The sequence below is a fragment of the Bos indicus x Bos taurus genome, chromosome 29 (genome assembly GCF_003369695.1).
Source record: "Bos indicus x Bos taurus breed Angus x Brahman F1 hybrid chromosome 29, Bos_hybrid_MaternalHap_v2.0, whole genome shotgun sequence".
Lineage (NCBI taxonomy): Eukaryota > Metazoa > Chordata > Mammalia > Artiodactyla > Bovidae > Bos > Bos indicus x Bos taurus.
The window spans coordinates 13,878,538-13,890,647 of NC_040104.1; the positions used below are offsets into that span (position 1 = coordinate 13,878,538).

Consider the following 12,110-nt stretch of genomic DNA (forward strand, 5'->3'; position numbering starts at 1 on the left):
GTACCCCAATGTTCATCGCAGCACTGTTTATAATAGCCTGGACATGGAAGCAACCTAGATGTCCATCAGCAGATGAATGGATAAGAAAGCTGTGGTACATATACACAATGGAGTATTACTCAGCCATTAAAAAGAATACATTTGAATCAGTTCTAATGAGGTGGATGAAACTGGAACCTATTATACAGAGTGAAGTAAGCCAGAAAGAAAAACATCAATACAGTATACTAACAGATATATATGGAATTTAGAAAGATGGTAATGATAACCCTGTATGCGAGACAGCAAAAGAGACACAGATGTATAGAACAGTCTTTTGGACTCTGTGGGAGAGGGAGAGGGTGGGATGATTTGGAACAATGGCATTGAAACCTATATAATATCATATAAGAAATGAATCACCAGTCCAGGTTCGATGCAGTATACAGGATGCTTGGGGCTGGTGCACTGGGATGACCCAGAGAGATGGTATGGGGAGGGAGGTGGGAGGGGTTTCCAGATGGGGAACACGTGTACACCCATGGCGGATTCATGTCAATGTATGGCAAAACCAATACAATATTGTAAAGTAATTAGCCTCCAATTAAAATAAATAAATTTAAATTAAAAAAGTATATATGTATTAAGACATTATTGGATGAATAAGAAATTTGGAATACAAAAAAAAAAAAAAATTATCTGCCCTAAAGGGCTTTTAAAACTTTTACATATTTTTGTTTGGTTATAAAAATAATAAATGACAGCAAAATAGACACAGATGTATAGAACAGTCTTTTGGACTCGGTGGGAGAGGGCGAGGGTGGGATGATATGGGAGAATGGCACTGAAACATGTAAATTATCACATGTGAAACAAATTGCCAGTCCAGGTTTGATGCATGATACAGGATGCTCAGGGCTGGTGCACTGGGATGACCCAGAGGGGTGGGATGGGGAAGGAGGTGGGAGGAGGTTCAGAATGAGGAACACATGTACACCCATGGCAGATTCATGTCAATGTATGGCAAAACCAATACAATATTGTAAAGTAAATAAATAAATAAAACTGAAAAACAAACAAAAAACAATAGCAAATAAAATTTTAAAAAAAGAAAAAAAATGCTTAACCTCTAATCAGAGAAACCTATTTTAAATCAGTGATGCTGTTTACCTAGTGATGCTCAGATAGGCAAAGTTTTAGAATGATATGATCTGTAGTGGCAAGGCTGTGAGGGAACAAGCACCCATACATCACCAGAACCCAACAGTCAGGAGGGATGTAGCTTTCAACCCAGCAGTTCTAAGAATTTCTTCCAAGAAAATGGTGTACAAAAAATTACACACATTGGCAGTTATATTCAGGCTTCCCAGGTGGTGGTACAGAACCCGCCTGCCAATGCAGGAGACTTGACAAGAGACCCATGTTCACTCCCTGGGTCGGGAAGTTCCCCTGGAGAAGGAAATGGCAACCCACTCCAGTATTCTTACCTGGAGAATCCCATGGACAGAGGAGCCTGGCGGGCTATAGTCCATGGGGTTGACTGAAGCGACGTAGCATGCATGCATGCAATTGTATTCAACACCTGTTATCCTTAACAATAGACTTGATTTTCATCAAAAGGAGATCAGGGAGTTCCTCATGGGTCTAGTGCTTAGGATTTGGTGCTTTCACTGCCATGGCTCAAGTTCAATCCCTGGTCAGGGAACTAAGATCAAACAAGCTGCCTGGCCAGTACTTTTTTTTTTATTAAAAAGTTTTAAAGCATGAGATTAAATATAGAGTTCAACCATGATATGGAGGAGAATACAGCTGTTAAAAATGATAAACAATGACACAAGAGGTTTACCTTTGCATGAAAAAAGTTAAAAGAGAAAAGTCAGTTATACATTGTGATTCCAATTGGAATGTGTAAATTCATACTTGGTTTAAACACAGCATCGGTGCCATTCCCAGAACCACCCTCCCGGGCTGTTTAAATGCTCACGATGAGCTTGAGTGATGAGGGTGGTGGTAGGAAGAGTTGGCCCTGGATGGAACTTGAATCCCTGACCCCTCAGAGCACGTCAGCCTGGCTCCTCCAAGCAGCAACAAAACTGAGAAGTGTTACTTCACACTAACCCTGAAGAGCACAGCCCACAGGCCCTGTACAAGCCAGGAGGTTGGACAGGACAGGTCATTCCTAGTCACAGTGGGTAAACAATCTAGCTAAGGGGAGCTCCTTAACCAACTTCCACAGCAAATGTCTTGTGTCTTCCTGCCTGAGCGCTCTATTCTGCTGGAAAAGCCTGAGGCAGCCGCTTCTCTCAGCCCCTCCTTATCTTGAACTATCAGCTTGTCCTCATATAGGGGAGGAAAAAAATATTAGGTAAGCATTAGGTTTGGGGCAGCAGGAGGAGAAATTCTAGCAGTTAATGGCACTCAGTAAATGTTGCCATTTTGGCTTCCCAGGTGAGGGTAGTGGTTAAGAACCGACCTGCCAATGCGGCAGACCTAAAGAGACGCAGGTTCAGTCCCTGAGTTGGGAAGATCCCTTGGAAGACGGCATGACAACCCACTCCAGTATTTTTATCTGGAGAATTCCATGGACAGAAAAGCCTAGTAGGCTACAGTTCATAGGGGCGCACAGAGTTGCGACCTAGCATACACACAATATTCTAAGGATTCTTATTTACTAATTCATTTTATCCAACACCCCCATGGGGATAGGTATTATTCCCATTTTACAGATAGGAAACTGAGGCCCTGAAGAGTTCAATAACTCAACATTACCCAGCTAATAAGAGGCAGAGTCACACAACTCAAACATCCTGGCTTGTATTCCTCCTCCCAGATTGTCCAGCTGCCAGAGACTGAACCCTACCCACTCTGCCTAGGTTGGGTTAGGTACCCAGCCTTCCTTTCCCATTTTAGAACCTCTACATGGCAGCAAAGGCCTTTCTACACTGACAAATTAGTGATGAAGGCCCGCATCATATATGAGCAGATGAAGGTCAGCACCACACCAGCACCTGTACTGACCTGTCCAATGGCCATGGCCACTGGGATACCAGGAAGCATCAGGGTCAATGGACTGCCATTTAGCCTGTGCCGACCATCCCCGTGTGGACCAGTCTTGCGGACCAAGGGAGAGGGGAGGGGAGCAGGCGATGGGAGAAGTAGCCAGCATCCTCCATGGGAGGCTGGAAGGCTCAGAGAGGGGCTGGGAGGAGGTTGTTTAAGTCTAGTTCTTTAGGCCCTGGAAATTCTGGGTTCCCTCATCAACAATGGCAGCCAAGCAGCACTTTGCAGACACCAGGTCAGAACTCCCGTATCTGCCGGAAGGTGACAAGCCTTCAAGGGGCCATTAGCCCTGCCATTCCCCATACCTAGCTAGGGCTGCTCTTTGACTCTGCAATGAATTGACTTCCCCCACCTTCTTTCATTCTGCTTATTTTACCTGAGAATGCTGCCTTTCCTTGCAGGGAGGCAGTCTCCCCAATTCAGTCCTGGGAGACAGTGGAGTCTACCGCATAACGTGTGTTAGTCACTTAGTCATGACAACTCTTTGGGACCCCGTGGACTGTAGCCCACCAGGATCCTCTGTCCATGAAATGTGTTGTAGTTGTTTAGTCACCTCAGTCGTATCCAACTCTTTGAGATCCCATGTACTGTAGCCAGGCTCCTCTATCCATGGGATTTCCCAGGCAAGAATACTGGAGTGGGTTGCCATTTCCTCCTCCAGGGGATCTTCCCCACCCAAGGACTGAACTGGTCTCTTATGTCTCCTGCATTGGCAGGCGGGTTCTTAGACCACTGAGCCACCACCCCATAATAGAGGCCGCAATTCTGAGAAGACGGAGCTGACTCCAAGGAGCAAGTGTCTTAAGACAAGAAAGATTCTGTCAGTCATCACCAGTAGTTTTTCCATACCTGCCTTCACTAAGCTGAAACGAGGGTCTACTCAGCCTGTTCACTCTCCTTTGCCTTCTTGGAGCTTCTGGACTTGGCCTGGCTCAGGCCCACGAAGACATCAACCCCTCAGACCAGGGCAACAGCAAGAGAACTATCCAGAGGAGACGGCTTGGGTTATAGTTCCAGGTGGAACCTGCCAGACAGAGGGTCTGAAGGATGGAGGGTTGGGCGAGGACCCCTCCCATCCTCTCCCCTACCCCAGATCTTTGTAATCACAGTGGGCAGAGCTGAAACTGAGATGCAGATGAGGTGGACCATGACTACCTTTGTTTAGTTCCCCAGTGAATGCAGTTACACCATCTCCTGCCCTCACTACAGCCAGAACTTCTCCGTTTTATTGGCACACTCCGGGGGCCCGAGGCCTGAAGGGCTGACCCAAAGGCCTGGTACCCGAGGGCCCGAGCGTGGAGTCCTGCCTGGAGGAATCCTCAAAGCCCAGGGACCTGCAGAGCTCCCCATGCTCTGGGCTTGGCAGTGTCACTGGGGTGACCTGAGAATCACGGCCGTCCTGCTCACCATGTGACCCAGAAGCCAGGAACAGGCCTGCAGATGGGAAAACAAAGAACCCCCCATCCTGTCCCCAACCCCAGACTCACCCACAATCCCTGATCTACATGTACTTGAGGTCTCCAGGGGAGGCAGGCAGAGATGCTGCAGAGGAAGTAAACCTTGTGGGACGAGAATAAGGTCCAGGCACGGGGCTGGCTCAGAGCCATAGGCAGGAAGCAGTGAAATAGGAACATGGGATCTGGGACCCAGCCCAGGTCCACAGTGCTGCTGGCCGGGCAGACGGGGAAAGATCTGGGCACACTGACCAGCCCCAGTCCCACGAGGTACAGAGCCATGTGTGCTGCTTATGCATTTGGAGTCCAGGCCTTCCTCCTTCTGGATGGCTCACATCTACACTAGAGGACTGGGCGGGCAGGAAACACTACACCTGGTAGCACCCTGGCTCAACCTGCAGGGTCCCCCTGGGAGGGTCGATTTTCTTTCTTTGCTTGGTGTTGACCAACAGCAGGAGAGCCGATAATTGGTGCCCTCTTTTTCTGGCTCTCGATGACCAATGACTGAAGGTAAGGTAAGAGGTTACCACTGCTTCCAGAAACACAAGGCCATGGGCAGCTTCCAAAAGGAGTAGAAGCAGGAGAAACTGACCTGAACCAACCTTCAGCTTCCTAGGCTTCCCTCATGGCTCAGGAGGTAAAGAATCTGCCTGCAATGAGGGATACCTGGCTTCCATCCTTGGGTCAGGAAGATCCCCTGGAGGAGGGCATGGCTATCCACTCCAGTATTCTTGCCTGGAGAATTCCACTGACAGAGGAGCCTGCAGGGCTACAGTCCATGGGGTCACAGAGTCAGAAGTAACTTAGCAATTAACAACACAGCCCTTAGCAGCCCATCCAACAGGTACCCCTTCATCCAACAGGTTAGGATTTCTTGGCTCAGGAAGAAGTACACAGCAGAGCTGATTATTAAGCCACCCTCCCAGGTGCTAACCAGTGATGAAATGGCTTCCCTGATGGAATGGGCTTCCCTGATGGTCCAGTGATTAAGAATCCATCTGCCTATGCAGAAGACACAAGTTCGATGCCTGGTCCATGAAAATCCCAGCACACCAGTCATCCACCACAACCACTGAAGCCCACACGCCTAAAGCCCATGCTCCACAAGAGAAGTCATCGTGATGAGAAGCCTGCCCACCACAACTAGAGAGGAGCCCCAACTCGCGGCAACTAGAGAAAACCTACATGAAGCAATGAAGACCCATCATAGCCAAAAATAAATACATAAATCTTAACAAAATAAAATATACAGGAATCAGTCTTTATTAATGTGAAAGATGTATCTGGTTTGGTAGAACAAATGTTAAGCAGTAGTATGTGTCCTATGGTGCCATTTGTAGATTATGTTGAAAAACCTAAACATACCCTTGTTCTTTTTGTTCAGTTGCTAAGTCATACCCGACTCTTTGCGACCCCATGGACTGCAGCATGCCAGGTTTCCCTGTTCTTCACTGTCTCCTGGAGTTTGCTCAAACTCATGTCCATTGAGTCAGTGATGCCATCCAACCATCTAATCCTCTGTCACCCCCTTCTCTTCTTGCCCTCAATCTTTCCCAGCATCAGGGTCTTTTCCAATGAGTTGGTTCTTCAAATCAGGTGGTCAAAATATTGGAGCTTCAGCTTTAGCAACAGTCCTTCCAATGAACGTTCAGGGTTGATTTCCTTTAGAATTGACAGGTTTGATCTCCTTGCTATTCAAGGGACTCTCAGGTGTCTTCTCCAACACCACATTTCAAAAGCATCAATTCTTTGGCATGCAATAAAACTGCCATTGGTGGTGACACCTAAAACCATTGCCGAAACCCGGGATTGAACCAGGGACCTTTAGATCTTCAGTCTAACGCTCTCCCAACTGAGCTATTTCGGCTACTTCTAAATATACCCTTAATGTATCTATATTTACCTTCCAAAGAAGCTATGTGATAAAAATTCAAAGCAGAATTATGCTCGACTCATCATTTCTAGACTCAGAAATGAGGCCATTCTAGGGCACCATGCCCGGCTCAGATTAGGTTGATTTGGCATTTCCCTCCCTCCCTCTGGAGTGGTTTGCAGGTTGGGGCTCACTGCCCTCCACAGCACTCAGGAAGATCAAGCCCCATCTGGGGACCTCCAGTCCCTCTGTTGACTGGAGAGATTCGATGACAAGTTATCTCCACTTAGCAGATACGAGCAGACAAGAGGGAGACCTGCTTCTGACCAGTAGGTACCAGTGGGTACAGGAGGACTCTCTGGGAGCCAGGGTCCAGGAGATCAAAGGTGGTTACAGTGAAGCGCTGGTAATGAGACAAAGGGCAGCACTGCCCTCCCATCACCACCATTTGAGTCCTGAGCTGTCACCGAAAGGACACTTGGGAAAGAGAAGTCAAGGAGGTGGAAGGGTGGGGAGGCAGCCTGAGGCTCTCCAGCATCACTACCACTCCCCTGCCAAAATGGCCACTGAGGCTGCTGGAATTGGTGCTGGGAATGGCCCAGCACTGGTGCCCAGGACTGCCCCATGGGAGGGTGTTGCCCAGCTGTCTCTTCCTACAGGTGGGTGGCACCCAGCTCATCCAGCAGAACCAGCTAGTGTCCCCACATCTGCCATGTGGGAGTCTGCAGTCCAGGTGTGATCAAGTTTGGGATGGATCAGAGTGACCATCAGGCAACACAGCTTCTAGGACTTCCCTGGTGGTCCAGAGGCTAAGACTCCATGTTCACAGCACAGGGGGCCTGGGTTCGATCCCTGGTCAGGGAACTAGATCCCATATGCCACAACCAAGAGTTAGCATGCTGTTTTACACATTGAATTATACCAACCATACACATTTTATTCATTTGTGGAAATATCAGATTGCTTTCAGTTTCACACTGAAGTTCTGTCCTCCAATAAATGGGTTCATTTCCTTCCAAAAAAATAAAAGATTCAGAGTGTTGCAATGAAGATCGAAGATCCTGTGTACTGCAACTAAGACTTGGTGCAGCCAAATAAAAAGAAAAAACTCCACAGCTTCTATGAACACCCTCAGGTGGGGGCACCCATCTTGCAGGAGCCGGGGGACAGCAGGGGAGCAGCATCCAGGCAGAGGAGGAGTGGGTGCCCAGGAGTTAGTCCCCCTCACCCCCTAGCTCTCTGAGTGGTCTTGAGCTCCAATGTGTCCCTGGTCCCTGAGGGTCCTCTCCAACCTGACACTGGTTCCCAGCTGTGGGGTCTCCCCCAGCACATGGCAGCCTTTGTAATCAGTAGAGAAGACCGTGGGGCCCCTGGAGCTTGGCAGTCAGAGCAGACAGAGCAGAACAGACAGAGCAGTTGTTCACCTCAAATTGGTTCCCAACTTCATCTGGAATGGGCGGAGGGGAAAGAGGGATGGAGGGATGAGTCACAGATGAAGAGTGAAGCCAGAGGCCGCTGGGCTCTGCTAAGAAGACTCCACTCTTAGGAGAAGTACCTCATAGAGGTCTCCTGGGGATTAAGGTCATTAATACCACTGATGACAAACACAAATGGACAACTGAATAACGTGGCCTCCTGCCTGGGAGCCTGACACAGAAAAAGACCTTTGGTAAGAGCTAAGGAAATGGACTTTAGTTATAACAATGTGTCAACATTGGTTCGTTAATTGTAATAAATGTGCCATCCTAATGTGAGATGTTAATTATAGAGGAAGCCAAGAATGGGATATACAGGAACTCTCTGTGCTGTCCTTTCGGGTTTTCTGAAAATCTAGGACAGTTCTAAGAAAGTCCGGTAACAACAACAAGCCTGGTTCACAGACTAGGCTGCTTCCCATTCACTGGACACAGTCCCAGGGCCCCTTGAATTAGCTCATTACCGGCCATCTGCCCCATCTTCCAAGGGAGGGGCTGTCACCCTCCTCATCGCCTGGAAGCCTTAGTGGAGGGCCTAGCGGAGTCCAGCTCAGCGAGTGTTAGTCCACATCGGTCCCTCATATTAATGATTCACAGCAGCAGGAAGGATGCGTGGCTGGGCAGTTAGAGTCTGATTGCAGTTCAGCCCCACCACTTTCACACTGTGACTGGGGACACATCATCTTTCTGAGCTTCTGTTTCCAGTTTGTGAACTGGGGCTGGTGGGCTTCCAAGGTGGCTCAGCAGTAAAGAATCCACTTGTCAATGCAGAAGACACAAGAGACTTGGGTTTGATCCCTGGGTCAGGAAGATCCCCCGGAGTAGTAAATGGCAACTCACTCCAGTATTCTTGCCTGGAAAGCTCCAGGGACAGAGGAGCCTGGCAGGCTACAGTCCAGGGGGTCGCAAAGATTCAGACACGACTGAGCAAACACACACACACACACATACACACACACACACACACACACACACACACACAAAACGCTTACCTCGCAGGGTGGACAAGAGACTGAGAGAGACAAATATTGGGGGTGATAAGTCATTTGTAGTAATGACTGAATGCTTGGCAATGATTAACTTTTCCTGCAACCTGTGCTCAGGGGAAGCTTGGTGGCTTAAGGGCCCTGGCAGCAGAGCAGGTAGAGGCTGTGAACCCAGAGGTGGGGTGTTGGTTGGGGTGGGTCTGAGGGCATATTTCTGGAGGACAGGTTTCCTGAGCAGTGCTGGGGAGCCGGTGGATGCCGGGGGTGCTGTGGGGGCTACTGTGTTGAGGGAGACGGAATTTCAGGGGCAGGGCATAGAGAACTGGGAGAACAGTGGGATCAAGCTGGCTGGGAATGGGGGCAAAGGTGGCTGGAGTGGTGGTGGGAAGGGGCTACTGAGCTGAATTTTTCCTGGGACAGTAGAGTTTTTCAACTTCCTAGTTTGAAATATTTTCCCCCTGTTTGGGAAAAACATCTTAGGCACTTGTTTGGAAATCGGCCATTTTTAGAAGATGGCTGCTCACATCTACCAATCCTGGACGGCAGCTGTAACATTTGCAGTCTCCTTCCAGCCCTGCTTGCTTCAGACAGGCCCCTGCAGTCCGAACAGGCTCTGGCCATTCAGACAGGCCCCCACAGTCACAGGCCACATTTCCCTGGTGGCTCAGTGGTAAAGAATCTGCTTGCTAGTACAGGAGACATAGGAGACACAGGTTAGATCCTTGGGTTGGGAAGATCCCCTGGAGGAAGGCATGGCAACCCACTCCAGTATCCTTCCCTCAGAAATCCCATGGACAGAGAACCCTGGGGGACTACACAGTCCATGAGGTCACAGAGTTGGACATAATTTAGTGACTGAAAACAACAATAAATCTATCCTGCTACTGTTCATTCAGAATTCAGTGGTTTTTGTATACTGACAAGTTCCCTGGGTTTGTCTCAAGTCCGAAGTCAAGGGGAGGTTCTATCAGCAACCAAGGACCTCTGTTCAGTCCTGAATGGACGGTCTTTCCTTCCATTCCAGGGCTTGTCCCTATACTTGTACTCCAAAGTGTGTATTACACCATCCCTAGACTGTAGTTGGTGAATATATTGTGTAGTGTTAAAATACATTGCAGCTTTAAAGCTGTTTGTCCATTTTATCTTCATCTCAAAATCTGAACATCCAGCTAGCATATACTTGAAACCTTGGTGAAATTTAAATGTTAATAAAATAGTATACTCAGAAAAAAAAAAGAAATACTTCCAGACTTATTGAAAAGTTCGATACATCCTTCATCCAGATTCCTCAAACATTGCTAACTTCTTTCTATGTTTGTTTTAGCACTCACTTTCTCTCAGATTGTACATACACACACACACATGTGCACACACACACACACAAGTGCTTTCTTCCACATACCATGAGAGAGCTGGTTGCAGACATGACTGACCCCTCACACTTTACCCACAAATACTGCAGTGTGTACTGCTGAAAGAAAACAAGTAACCACAGTCAAAAGATCAAAATCAGGAAATCAGCAGTGGTATGACACAATTGTCTAACCTACAAACCTTATTCAATTCACCAATTGTCCTCACACTTCTACAGAAAAGGAAAAAGTTTTTGTTTTTGTTTTTTTCCCCAGCTAGGATCCAATCCAAAGTGAGGATCATGTTCCTTGGGCCTCTTCCAATCTGGGACAGTCCCTCTGTCTGTGTGTTTCACACCATGGATGTTTTTGAGGCATTCAGGCCAATTCTTTTGCAGCATGGCCCTCGTTTGGGTTTGTCTGGGTTCTCCTCCTGCTTAGTGGAACGCTTTGCATTTTTGGCAGTGTACAGGTTTGCTGTGGTGTTGGAGAAGACTCTTGAGAGTCCCTTGAACCAGTCAATCCTAAAGGAAATCAATCCTGAATATTCATTGGAAGGACTGATGCTGAAGCTGAAACTCCAATACTTTGGCCACCTGATGCGAAGAACTGACTCATTGTAAAAGACTCTGATGCTGGGAAGGATTTAAGGCAGGAGGAGAAGGGGACAACAGAGGATGAGATAGTTGTATAGCATTACCGACTCAATGGACATAAGTTTGAGCAAGCTTGTTGAGTTGGTGATGGACAGGGAAGCCTGGCTTGCTGCAGTCTACGGGGTCGCAAAGAGTTGGACACAACTGAGTGACTGAACTGGACTGAATGGCTTTGCTAGGGCTGCCATAACAGAATAGCACAGACTCAGTGAAAGTTTATGGTGTCAGGAAGTCTGGTCTCTTCTGAGGCGTCTCCCCTTGACTTGCAAGTGGCTGCCTTCTTGCTAAGTCCTCACATGTGTACATTCACCCCTGGCATCTCTTGGTGGGTTCAAAATTCTTCTTCTGAGAAATATCGTATGATGTCCCTTATATGTGGAATCTAAAAAGAAGTGATACAAATGAACTTAATTACAAAACAGAAAGAGACTCAGAGAATGAATTTATGGTTGCCAGGGGAAAGGATGGCGGGGGTGGGAAGGGATAGTTAGGGAATTTGGGATGGACGTGTACACACTGATATATTTTAAGTGGATAACCAACAGTCAAGGACCTCCTATAGAGCATATGGAACTCTGTTTAATATTATGTGGCAGCCTGGGTGGAAGGGGGGTTTGGGGGAGAATGGATACATGTATATGCATGCCTGAGTCCCTTCACTGTTCACCCGAAACTGTCACAACACTGTTAATTGGCCATACCCAATGCAAAACAAAAATTTCAAAAGGAGTAACAATATTTTTTTCTAAGGATACCAGTCTGATTGGATTAAGATCCACCCTAAATAGTCCCACTTTAACTTCATCACTTCTTAAAGATCTCATCTCCAAATACAGTCATATTCTGAGGTACTGTTTGGGTTTCAATCTGTGAATCGAGGCACAGTTCAGCCCATAATAGGCAGGAAGATTCCAGAGGTAATGCTGTGTCCTCAGTGCCTTATATGGAGAAGGCAATGGCACCCCACTCCAGCACTCCTGCTTGGAAAATTCCGTGGACAGAGAAGCCTGGTGGGCTGCAGTCCATGGGGTCGCTAAGAGTCGGACACGACCAAGCGACTTCACTTTCACTTTTCATTTTCATGCACTGGAGAAGGAAATGGCAACCCACTCCAGTGTTCTTGCCTGGAGAATCCCAGGGACGACGGAGCCTGGTGGGCTGCAGTCTATGGGGTCGCACAGAGTCGGACACGACTGAAGCGACTTAGCAGCAGCAGCAGCAGCAGTGCCTTATAACCAGAGGCTCCTGGAACTGGCTTGCCCGATTACTGCTGAT

The 12,110-nt window shown here is 47.8% G+C and overlaps 1 non-coding gene across 1 annotated transcript; it reads right to left on the reverse strand.

Moving 5' to 3' along the window:
* Positions 1–6,287: 6,287 nt before the first annotated feature.
* On the reverse strand, positions 6,288–6,360 carry TRNAF-GAA. The gene has a single exon. It is a non-coding gene; the product is annotated as a tRNA-Phe (tRNA).
* Between the last annotated feature and the right edge of the window lie 5,750 nt (positions 6,361–12,110).